At 38.3% G+C, this 12,550-nt stretch overlaps 1 long non-coding RNA gene across 1 annotated transcript; it reads left to right on the top strand.

Annotated features, from left to right (window-relative positions):
- The first annotated feature begins 396 nt into the window (after window positions 1–396).
- LOC125265434 lies at window positions 397–12,154 on the top strand. The gene is made up of 4 exons (XR_007184257.1): window positions 397–882; window positions 1,069–1,369; window positions 3,434–3,559; window positions 11,564–12,154. It is a non-coding gene; the product is annotated as an uncharacterized LOC125265434 (long non-coding RNA).
- Window positions 12,155–12,550: the final 396 nt, after the last annotated feature.

Raw genomic sequence — 12,550 nt, 5'->3', positions numbered from 1 at the left:
TTTTGCACATTGTATTGATTTAGTACATGAATTTCGTAATGCTCTATAATAACCCCAATCTATAAATCATTCGATTTCTTTGCCTTGGCCCAGGCAGCATTTCTCTGTCTAATAAGTGTAGAGAGAGTATCACTGAACCAAGGATTGTCTTTGCCACTTATCCTAAAACTTTTAGGTTATGAAGTAACTCAGAGAGTGTGAGGAGACGGGGTGGTGGAGGGATTCTGGAAACTGTCGAGGATCCTTGGGTGAGTTTGACTGTGATTATATATAGGCCTGAACTCATGCCGATTGGGTAGATATGTTGATTACAGATTGTTGACAGCTGGTTGAGATGACGTAATGATTGTGTAGCTTATTATTATCTTCCAATAAACATGAACTAAAGCTGGTTACATCAAATACAAATGCTATTGACTAGATTCATGAGAGGTCAGGTAATGCGTTCAAATGTCAAAAATGCAGTAATTTCATCAACTTATCAGCGAGTGAACTTCAGAAACACTGAAAATGAATGAGTTCAGAGCTGGAACTATCAGTGTTTGTAACTGCTCCACGAGACTCATTACTTCCGCATTCATGCACAGTTCCTCTGGAAGCTTACGGGAGTGTCGCAACTCTGTTTTTCAACGGCTCTGGTCAGACGCAGTCAGCAGCTTTTTGTCCGGGGCTCTGTCCGGCTGATCTTCTTAATGCTCAAAAAGAAAAGCAAAAGTAAGGAATACAAGCAAACTACGAAGTCAAGATTATCCATACACAGTGAATAATACGTGAATATATTCAGTGAGTCAAAAAGAGCGTTGAAGATGCAGCGTGTTTTGAGATGCAGTTTTCTAGTGATCATCTGCTGCATCTCATGGACAGACTCATCTGTGATTACAGGTATGGTTACAGGCTCATTGTACAAGTACACGTGTAAATGAAAGAAGGTGGTTTTTGTATTTGAATTTTTTGCGTGCATCTTGTACTATATTTTGAAATTATTTAAGATGCAAGGCAGTTTGCAGATTCATCAGTGTGTAAGTGTTTATAGAAAAAAAGTCTCAATATTTGCCTTTCTTAAAACAGTTACACTAATCAGAGAAATTGGGGATGATATCTTCATCGAATGCGCTGTAGATAAGACACCTCAGGATGGAGTGTACATGTACAAACAAGGAGCAGCAAATAAACAACAGGAAATCTTCTACTTCTACAAACCATCTTACCTATAAAACAATGAATGAATCCAAAATCAGTGTAAGTGGAGCCCTTCCCAACCTTACCGTCACCCTCTTAAAAGCAACTGCTGAGGACATTGGGCTTTACTGGTGTGAATTTAATTTGGAAGAAAAAACTGCCGTTGGCAAGTTCACTTGGTTATGGATAGGTAAGTGTGTCTTATGTATATAATTTTATTATAAAACATGTGGTTTATTGTGGTCTAGAATGTACCGTAGGCCTGTGTTTAGTATGTAAACAATGAGAATGGGAACAATCTATACATGCAAAGATAGAGAAGTACAGTCAGTTTCTTATTAAAGCTGCAGTCCGTAACTTTTGGCTCTCTAACGGTTAATAAACAGGACCAAACTCTAGTCCCAGCAAACATTTGGGCGTTTAATTACCGTTGAAAATACGTCATTCCAACACATCCCGTCATGGTTGAAAAATACTTCCAAAATGAAAGTTTGATGTCTTCCAGCCGTGTTTCAGGGGTGTGAGGCTGTGCACACAGATCATTTATTTTACCGTGCATGCTTACCTGTGTATCACTTATGTGCACCCCTGTTGATAAACATGATGCAATATAACATCGTGCTACATGAAAAGATTCATTTTGAACTAATCTTAAAGGGGCTCTATGTAAGATTTTCACTTAATAAAGCATAAAAATACCCCAATATGTTTGCAGACAAACATGCTAAGTTCACCTACTTGTTTCTCAGAAAATCAATGCTACAGCCAGATATTCTACTCTGAAATGTGCGTTCCGTGTCAGAATGTCTGTCTTTGTTTTGGTCTGTGCGAAACCGTGTGCTGCAGTTTATCCAATAGTATTTCGACATCACAGGTTGCCAGTTGGCGGAAAACACCGCGTATTGTAGCCATGGAAACCAGCAAACAAACTGGGTCAGAAAATCGCAGATTCTACTTGACCTAAAAAGCCTCTGCATCCATCTAAAAATCTAAATCAACTCATCAGCTTACAGTGTGTAAGTCTCCTCAGCTTTCATTGTCAATCGCGCTCCCTCTTGTTGCGTGTCCTCAAGCTGACCACCCGTGTCTTTGAAGGAGGGGGCGGGGCAATCAATATTTTGAATTTGGACTGCAGTATCTATTTCAAACACTGGGTGTCATTCCTACATAGAGCCCCTTTAATATGACCCGAGAACAATGAGTTGTCCCAGAGAGTGATTTGTTCATTTTGTGCTGACTGCGCATGCGCAACATCACATAGGTTCTGTATAGGAAACAGAAATGTTTAGGTCACCTCTCGAGTCTTTCGGGTTTGAGTCGTTCGTTCATCCCGTCACAGCCCCATAGGATGAATGCAGAAACTGAATCATTAGTTCATGTCTCGAGTCTTCCGGGTCTGACACCTTCGTTCTTTTTTCACGTGATGTGACAAACAAGTCAACAAGTCTTCCTTACAAACAAGTGTTATTTTTTTAGTTTAGTTTTTTTTTTTTTGCTAGTATAGCCTAAAAATGTATTTTCCTATATCAGGCTGAACATATTGGTTTAATATTTTTATCAGAAAGATTGGTCAGAAGGGACATAGTGGCATAACATAAATGTCTATGCATGACATACACACACCGGTACTTCAATTGCATGTGGTGCTGTCACGTCACGGCACAATTTTATTAATTGTTTGGTTTATTTATTTCTTCTATGGAGCCATATAGCCACTCACCGTATATATATATATATATATAGCTCGAGAGCGTAGGTTTTGAACAGACTGTGAAATATCAGTCAGCCAATCAAAACGCACGCAATAACCCATAGCAACGCATTATGGCAACGCCTCAGACTGACGGAAATGTAAATATAAACAGGAATTTTCTGGCTTTTGAACAATTCGTTACTTTTGTAACGATTCGTTACTGTAAGGAATGAATCGTTACTTGTGTCATGTTAATTATAATTAAATGCATTTTGTTTAATTGCGCGTCTTGCAGAAGAACATTGTAGCCGGAGCTACTTCTCTCTGTTTACGTCTATGGCGAGTCACGCAGGTACTGTGCTGGTTCCTACCAGACCGGTCTAAAATAGTCCGAATATAAACACTGAGGTGTACCACAGTAATAATGGAATCGTGACGCACATGCTCATTAGATCATTTTTGTACATTTTGAACAAAAAAAAATTTTACAGACAGCAGCTTGAATATTGAAAGGAAAAGTATAGAGCTAATTCTCTGGCTTTGTTTTTTATTCTGTCATAGAAAAATCAGAAGAAGAAAAAAAAAGAGTGCCCAGAAGAAGTTCTTCGCTATGAGAAAAACTTACTAATTTTGTTTGCTGTCATATCCCTACTGTGCATCATTGGTTTCTTCTGTGTGATTCTGAAGGTAAGTATAAATTGACAGCTAAAAGCACAAATCAAAACAAAAACAAAAACAACAACAACAACAAAAAAAAAAAAAACGAATAAAACTTATAGACGACATTGTCATGTACATGCTGTGAACAATTTGTACTATCACTAGTACACTGAGGCACTTTGTGTTTTTCATGTTAAAGGGTTAGTTCACCCCAAAATGAAAAATTCGTCATCAACTACTTGCCCTCATGTCGTTCCAAACATAGATACAGTATGTCTACGTAGATTCATCTGCTTTAAGCCTGGGATACACTGCACGATTTTTGGCTGTGACCGAGATTTTTTCCCAAAGAAATGGGATAAACTTTCACAGTTGAGGATGTGTTAGCTAAACCCTTCACCTTGTTTTTATTGTGTTAGTTTAGCAAAAAAGCGTCTAACTACGGTTGCATACTGTCCACATTACCTGCCCCAAATAGTATTGAAAATGACTAATGTACATACAGCTGGTAGAATATTATTAGTGCAGTATTAACAGATTTATATTACTACATCTAACATATAATTTTATATTGTTTAATGAAAGAGAAAAGCAAGTAAATCAAAGTGATCTTGTTGTTGAATTTGTGACATGAGTAGTGAAATGTTACCAAGTTCTACAGACGCACAAATCATCTCATTATAAACAACAAAGCAGAGACAGTTTGAAAATAAAAGATTAATTGTTAAGTTTAGTCGGATTCATTGTTTAAAATGGGAGTTTTCACATTTTACTAACAGTGTAATTCACAATTTAAAGAAAAGGTTTTGTTTTTTAATTTGTGGCTTTTCCTATATATTGTGCAACGACACTGTTTATTCTCTGTGATCAATGTGTTTGACTTGATTCACCTGCTGTTGGGAGGAGGTGTCCGGGAGGAAAACGAGTTAGGAGAGAGGCAAACACAGTGTGTGGAGTAAAGAAGAATTGAGTTGAACGTTAGTCAAGCAGAAGAAACATTAGTCAAGCTCTTTCTGCGTTTTGTTATTCTTGGGGAAGTTAAGACACCTCCTGATACCTGCGTTTTAGTTTGTAAACCTTCAGGAAATAAACCACTGTCCGTTGGGTGCTTCAGTCTGGATTCTCGTCTCCTGACTGTTTCTCCTGGGAAAGTGCAAAACGTCACAATATGTAATAAAGTGCCAAAAATAGATTTTAAATGCTATAATAATGATTCGATAATGTCTAATGATAAATTTGTTAATAAGTGCTCCTCTGATTTCATCTATTATTAGTGGTAATTTTAAAATTTTAAATAAAAGTTATTGTGTTTGTTTTCTTACATCGCACAACTTATTATTAAAGCAATAGGATTCATCTTTGGACGAACCACACACACACACACACACACACACACACACATGGTGGCTGCGGTCAGAACCACATACTCAATGAGTAGGTATTTCATTTTAATAGGTACTTACTTATGGAGCGCTAAAAGAGTAGGTACTTAATAGCCAAATCTCGTTGAGTATGAATGCGATCCGACATCATCCGCCATGTTGATATTATCATGTGACCTACAACGTTATCACAAGCGCAACAACTTAAAAGATATGAGTGACAGGTGCACTGACACCTGACTGCATCAGTAACTCAACAGTCGACCCAGGTTTGTGTCAGCGTTTACAATGGTTGGAGTGTCTGCACAAAGGAGACATCAGGCAGCTGCTCGAAGATCTCGCCTTTGGAGAAGAAGTTCATTTTATACTCGAAAAATGTAAGTATCACTACTTAATTTAAATGACCTCAGAATGAATTACATTGCTAATTAACCCACCCCAACACTTATGCACAATGATAAATACTGACCAACACTTAATTGTATTACATATTTTCTTACTGAAAATGATATATTTTAGTAAAACAAGCTGAATTTTGTCATATGACATAGCTATGCATGAATACAAACTATACAAATGCAGCTGTGAATACTTAAATTTTAAGTCAAGCAATTTATTCATGAAATGATTATATTTTATTTACTGCCAGCAATAGGACACATGAATAAATTGATACATAATAAATCACAATAAATGAATGCATATAAAAGTCAACACCACATGAAACAAATCAAATGTGTTTTTCTAACAAACTATCACACATCTACAGGCGGTGAACTTCACATCCTACTGCCATCTCAACACAGCTGTGCCCGTTCAGCAGCTGACCTCCGTGCCCACCTTCGCCTGTCTTTGCTGTCCATCATGTCCCTCATTGGTGCACCCAGGCTGGAATCTGACCATGGATGGGAGAGGGACATCGAGGTGCTTGTCTTCCTGTACTGGCTGGCCCATGCAGCATCCTAAAGGGTGTTTCACAGACCTTCGGTATCCCAAGACATTGTACACAGAGTGAGCAAAGCCATCATGGGAATTTTGAGGATTTGTTTTCCAATCGTAGATGACCTGGAGGCAGTGGGAGCAGGATTTGCATTGCTGGCTGGGTCACCAGCTTTCAGCAGAGCTGTTGGTGCTACAGACGGCTGCCATGTCTGGATTAAACCCCCAGCAAATAACTCCCACTGTTACTACAACAGGAAGCTGTTTCATTACATCCAGCTCCAGGCCATCACTGATCACCAGGGGAAGTTCCTTGATGTCTTTGTGGGATATCCTGGGTCTGTGCATGATGCCAGGGTGCTAAGGAACAGCCCTGTGTGTGCCGGAAGCCTATATCCCCATCATCCTTGGGGATGGTGGCTATCCCTGCCTGAGTGCACCCATCTGCCTCATCAGCCCTTACAGGAAGCCTGTAGAGAACGCTGTGCAGGCTCGTTTCAACAGCAAGCGATCCCGTGCATGAAGCATAGTAGAGTGAGCCTTTGGCATGATGAAAACACGCTGGTGCTCCATTTTCTTCAAGGCCTTAGAGGTAAACCCTGCCTTCGTGCCTGAGGTGGTCACGTGCTGTGCTTCACAATCTCCCTCTTCTCAATGGGGACATCTTTGAGCCAGAGGATGAGGAAGACCTTGATGATGGCCCTCCTGAACCCCCCAACCCTGAAGCAAGAGTGGGAGAACATGTGAGGGACAATCTGGTACTCATTATATATATAGCACTAGGGAAGTATGCGGTTCTGAACGCAGCCACTGTATTTTAAGGGGGACTGTCATGTTGAGGGAGTATGATGTGATGTCATCAGAGTAGGGCTGGGCGGTTTTTCCGATTTTTTTTTTTTTTTTTTTTTTTTTTTTTTTTTTTTTTTTCGATTAATTCAAATTTATGTTTTGCCTCGATTTTATTATTTTTTGAGTCGGGAAATCGCGATTTTGAATAAAAATGTTAGCAAGTGTTCAATTAGACATGTTGACAATACAGCAATGATAACCGTATTAGGAGAAGACGATCTATGAACGTAGAACACATACTGTTCTTAAGCGGCTGTTCGTTCAGAAATCCTCCGTTATTGCATCATAAAAATGAGACACAGGCAGTGGAATGAGAAAAAAAAGGCAAAGTTATTGAATGCGAGTTGAGCTTCTTTTTTTTTTAATTGTCCACCGTGTTGTTACAATGCCGTTTCAGGAGTGAGATGCAGTGCAACACCTAAACCTGTTTGATATTTCATGTTTGCATGATGGAGACACACTGAAAGCGGCTGCTGTTTTCTGTTTTTACAAAGCATTTGCTGTTAATAATAGCCTATTACTGGTGTAATTTATTGCTATTTTAGGCTAAGAAAAATATATAGCATTTTCTTATTTTTTATTATTTCTGAGTATATAAGACGTGTTTAAACTGCAGTAGGGAGTTTTTAGAAAATTAGCCTGAAAATTTGAACTAGCACAACTTTTGTCTAATGTTGTTTGTGTTTCAGTACACAATGTTACATTGTCTATGCTTGTTTGGATCTTGCATCATGTTGGATGTTACTCTTTTGTTTAAAGGTGACCTATTATGCTCCTTGACAAGACGTAATACAAGTCTCAGGTGTCTCCAGAATGTGTCTGAAGTTTCAGCTCAAAATACCCCACAGATCATGTATTATAGCTTGTCAGATTTGGCTATTGCTTTAATGCTTTAAATGCGAATGAGCTCCCCGCCCCCGAGCTCGCTCATCATTCCAATACATTGAGGCATACATAATACAGATGCTGACACAGGAAATATAACTTGCAAAATGGATCATTAAACTGTTCTCGATGCGGCATATAACCAGTATGGCACGTATTTTGTGGATGATACATGCGTTTTCGGGTTAAAAATGAAAATAACAACATGGCTCTGGTCTCCGTGAAAACAGTAAGAAATAATGGTAACTTTTACCACATTTAACAGTACAGTAGCAACATGCTAACTAAACACATTCAGGAAGACAGTTTACAAACATCACGAAATGTGAAATTGGATCAGTTGGTATCAATCCAACTTTGAGAATCAATTTGTGCAAATCCTGTGTTTTACTGACGATCATGTTATCAAGTATCAAGTATTCTAGTGTTGATGACTTATATATATGACACATACTGGTATATAAATTTATCTGGACATATTCCCTTCATAAATAAAATTACACCACTGTGCTTAGCTCAGATGGCAGGAGTTTATAACACTTAAACACGGGAAAAGTCTGATTTTCATGATATGACCCCTTTAATAAAGTTACTTTGCTACTTGACTTCCTAAACTGTTCGTTGTCTTCTTCATGGACCAGATACTTGACAGAGGGTGAGTAAATGATGACAGAATCGTCATTTTTGGGTGAACTCAGTCTTTAAGTGTTCTGGAATGTCCCGCTGTTTTTAGAGATTGAAATACTGCAAATGCATCACAAGTGCACAAAAACTTTATTCCAATATACATCTTTTCTATTTTATGTTTTTAATATATTTTTATATTGTAATTATTATTATGATTGTTAATTATTTTAGTGGATTACCCTATTGGATATTAGGCTTGTTCCAGATGCATTTGCGCTGTGTGATCAGTTCCTCCAGCCCCGTCCCTCACGAGCCAGACAATGTTTCCATTGCCAGCAGCACAAAGCAGAAGAACCCACTGTTACCACTGTGTACGGTGTCCATATTAGGACTTTCTCACACCTCAGTCATACAACGAAAAGGAGTCATGCCTCAGACTAAAAGGCATCGCGCCTCAGACTGAAAGGCTTCAGGTCTCAGGAAAAACGACGTCAGGTGTCAGGTCTCGTACAATTAGACATCGAACTAAACAGCCTCAGACCAAAAGGCCTCAGACAAAACGGCCTCAGACTAAAAGGCATCAGACGAAACTTACTTAGAAAGAAGCGAATTGCCCCACCTCAATGTGATGTCACGTGCACGCAGTTTTCTGGGGCACGTTCAAGCTCAAACCGGTGCGCAACGTTTTGCTACGTTTTCCGGGTTGAACGACATGTTTCCTGTAAACGGTCTGCAACGGTGTGCAACGGGTTTGAGATGCATTTTCTCTTGTTTGGTGGGCGTGTCAGAAATGTCAGCCCAATCAGCGGCAAGATGTATAGCCTAAACCACGTGGTATTAAAGAGACAGCTCACACAATGGGTATTAATGTAACATAAAAATACTATACTTATATATTTTGCTGTTGTATTGTGATGTGACACTTTAATAAACTTTTCTATAATCAGAGGAGTATAGTTGGTAAATATTACAATATCATATATATATATATATATATATATATATATATATATATATATATATATATATATATAGCACAACAACAGTGATCAGCAATAATGATAAGCCTATACAAACAATAAAAATAATATAGATCAACACTGTCTCAGAGGTAAGAAGTGGATTATCCTTCACCTGAAATGTTTGTCTTTTTATCATGAAGTGAAAGTCAAATGTTATATAACAATAATTAGAAGTTTCCACAAATCCCTTCACTCGATTAGGTTGTTCTCTTTTATTCTGGACGGCAAGGGCAGTGACAATGTCAGTTCCAAAACAGTGGACCAATCAGAAGAACTTGGAGGCGGGGCAAGCGTTGCGAGTTGGCATGACAACTTTTTTATATAATGGCAACATGGTGGAGGAGGCGCTCATTATTATCTTATTTTCTTTTTTTCCATGTCAAAACTTGTATCTGTAAATTCTGCAGTTTGCCTATTTCTATTATTTCCGTTGTTGTCGTTATTGCATCACGTCTCAAAGGCGCGTCTCGAGACTCTCGCGTTCTATGCTGCGCTTTTTTAAAAACCACTCCTGAGCGCTGCGTCTCGCGTTTTTAGACGCAAAGACGCGTTCTGTGTGAACGGCCCCTAAAGGTGCCGGACCTCCGCTTGGAGCTCCGTTAAACAGGAGCGGGTTACTCCCAAGGGACAGGGTGTGAGTCCCAGTCGCTTGATAGTATTTTAACTGCCCCTTGTCAAGTTAACAGCATTCTGCCATCATGTCCTTAGTGGGGAAACAGTGCCTTGTTACCTGTTATCTACAGGGAGAAAAGACCAAAGCATTATGGGACACAGGCTCCCAAGTATGCATTATAGATGAGGAGTGGAAAGCCAAATATGCACCTGAGGTGACACTGAGAAATATTTTGGAGGCGACCGAAGCACCAGACAGCTGGTGGCAGCCAATGGAGCGAACATGACATACAGTGGATGGGTGGAGTTGACTTTCTTTTTTTCCTGGACAATAGCGCGGCATGATTCAGTTTACAGCACTTCTCATTCATTGGTATCTGCAAACAGTGATTGACTGTTGCACGACTCTGAACGAAATTCAAAGATATCAAGGCTGTAATGTGATTGGTTGTCAAGGCACACATGGTGTGAGTTAGCCATTAGGCTTAATCCAATGGTAGAGCCACGGACTCTTGTATCTCCCAATGATAAGACCATCTCTGGTTCATTTTCCTGGGAATGGAATCCCTGATCTTGGGTGGTAGGGGTGGGAATCTTTTCTTTGCGGCATGAGCGGCGCATGCACATCTTTTACATCATTAAAATATGACCAGTTTCTGTGAGCGTCAAGTTGGCAGATATTTAGAATCAAAGTAAGTGATTATCAGCTGGATCCTATCAGTGGACGATCGTTTGGGGTTAGAAATATATATATATGCGCTGTTGAATTCTCAATATTTAGTACTTTAGCTTCAGATTTTTGATTCATGAATTTACTGATATAGTAACTGTTGTCAAGTAAGCTTCATTCATAATTCTTCCTCTGTTGCAAGCCTGTGCACTCCTCTAATCTGTCTCAACTGCTCTCCCAGGTGACTTTCACCTCCTTTGACCAGACAACGTCACGTCTTCAATTTTTGAAAATCAATTTTCAAAATTTGTGAAGCGATTTAAATCGGTGGAAGATAGAATAGTGATTCATATGTAATCAATTTTTTCCTATTGGAAGAAATCAGTTTGAGTGAGATTTAGAAATTCAACAAAACATAACTGGCTGTGCTTAAATAATGTCTTAAATACTCATAATAACTGTATTGTATTCTTTGTAGCGTATGAAAGTAAAGTTAAAGCTAAAAAACTAGCATTGAAAATGTTTCAAAACAAAATTAACTAAATAAAACATGTAGATCTTTATTTTTTAGATATAGCACATTTTCAACGTTTCCCTAATCCTGTGGTCTCAATTATGTACTGTACAATTCCAATCCGAAAGGAGAGTTCATGTTCAGTTCAGAGGGAATTAGATTGAGAACCACTGCTCTAATCAAATATTCCAGATATAAGTCATCAGGTTGTAGGGATGAACTTTGGAACTGGAGAGCCACTGTTCTGCAGAGTTTGGACAAGTACCTGAACAAGCTAATCACTGTCTTGAAGAAAATCACTTGAATCACTGTCTACTAGAAAGCTATCATCAGGTGAGTTTTTATCAGCATTGGAGCTAAACTCTGCAGGACAGAGGGCCCATATCCCTGATCTAATGAGAAGACACTCTGAGACCTAAAATGGGTGTGTCAGACAAAGAGGACATTCAGTTTAAAAGCTAACAAAATACTTGGATTCATGACATGAATGTTTGATATTTTAATTGAATCACTTCTTTTTGTCATCCTCAGATGAAAGGGTGTTGGGGGAACAGGAAATACACACCATCAAATCCACCCTCAGACTTATAATGAGATGAAATGGAGAACATTTGGATGTAATGCCTAAAGTACAGACATTCACCAAACCTGACTATCAGTACCAAGCAACTTTGATAAATACTGTGATTAATAAGAAGATTAAGTTGTGTTATGCAAGAGAAATGTATGTATATTTAATCAATGTTGTTGTTTATACATGATTAATTTTGTTAAGTTACATAGGTTTCCTTATATTATCTTTGCATAACCTTTAAATCATGAGAAAAATGTAATTTGTTTGTTGGCGTATAGATACATGTATGTAACCATTGCATGTTTTGAAAACAGATTTTTTTGTCTTTTAATGTTTTTAAGATATGATGTTTCTTACAGGACTTTTCAAAAGAGTGCTAACTGTCTAAGAATGAAAGGGGATGAACCGAACGGAGGTTATGCTGTACATGTAAGGGTCAGATTTTGATTGATGAGCATGGAGATATACATGTTACCTTTTATTTTTATGTCTAAGTATTGGGTTATGTACTGTCATACATTTGGTAATAAAAACTCAGATATATTGTTTTTTATGCTTTTCCATTTTTCTTTGATGTTGCTAATCTACCGTTTCTGTGAGAAGTAAGAATAATGACCCGGTCAGTCCGCTGGGAAGAAGTTAGGGAGTTAGATAAGATGTTTCCAATTAAAAATTATTTACACACATCAGGTGGACACAACTATTATGGGATGTTGGTGGACTGAGGTGAAAGTGTACTTGTATGATAAAAGGAAGTAAGATGGTTTTATGATCATTTGTTTATTTATCCAATCAATTTTGAAAGTCTTTGTTTGTTGAAAAATTAATATGTATAATTTGACTGAATAAATACTCTTTTGTTTGGAGCTCACTTAGCTCTGCGAGGTACAGTATGTTTTGGTTGTAAGAGAGACTACCCTGTAGGGTTGGGTATCATTTGAATT

This window comes from Megalobrama amblycephala, linkage group LG3 (genome assembly GCF_018812025.1).
Source record: "Megalobrama amblycephala isolate DHTTF-2021 linkage group LG3, ASM1881202v1, whole genome shotgun sequence".
In the NCBI taxonomy this organism is placed as follows: Eukaryota; Metazoa; Chordata; class Actinopteri; order Cypriniformes; family Xenocyprididae; genus Megalobrama; species Megalobrama amblycephala.
This window is presented reverse-complemented; position numbering and strand designations above follow the sequence as displayed.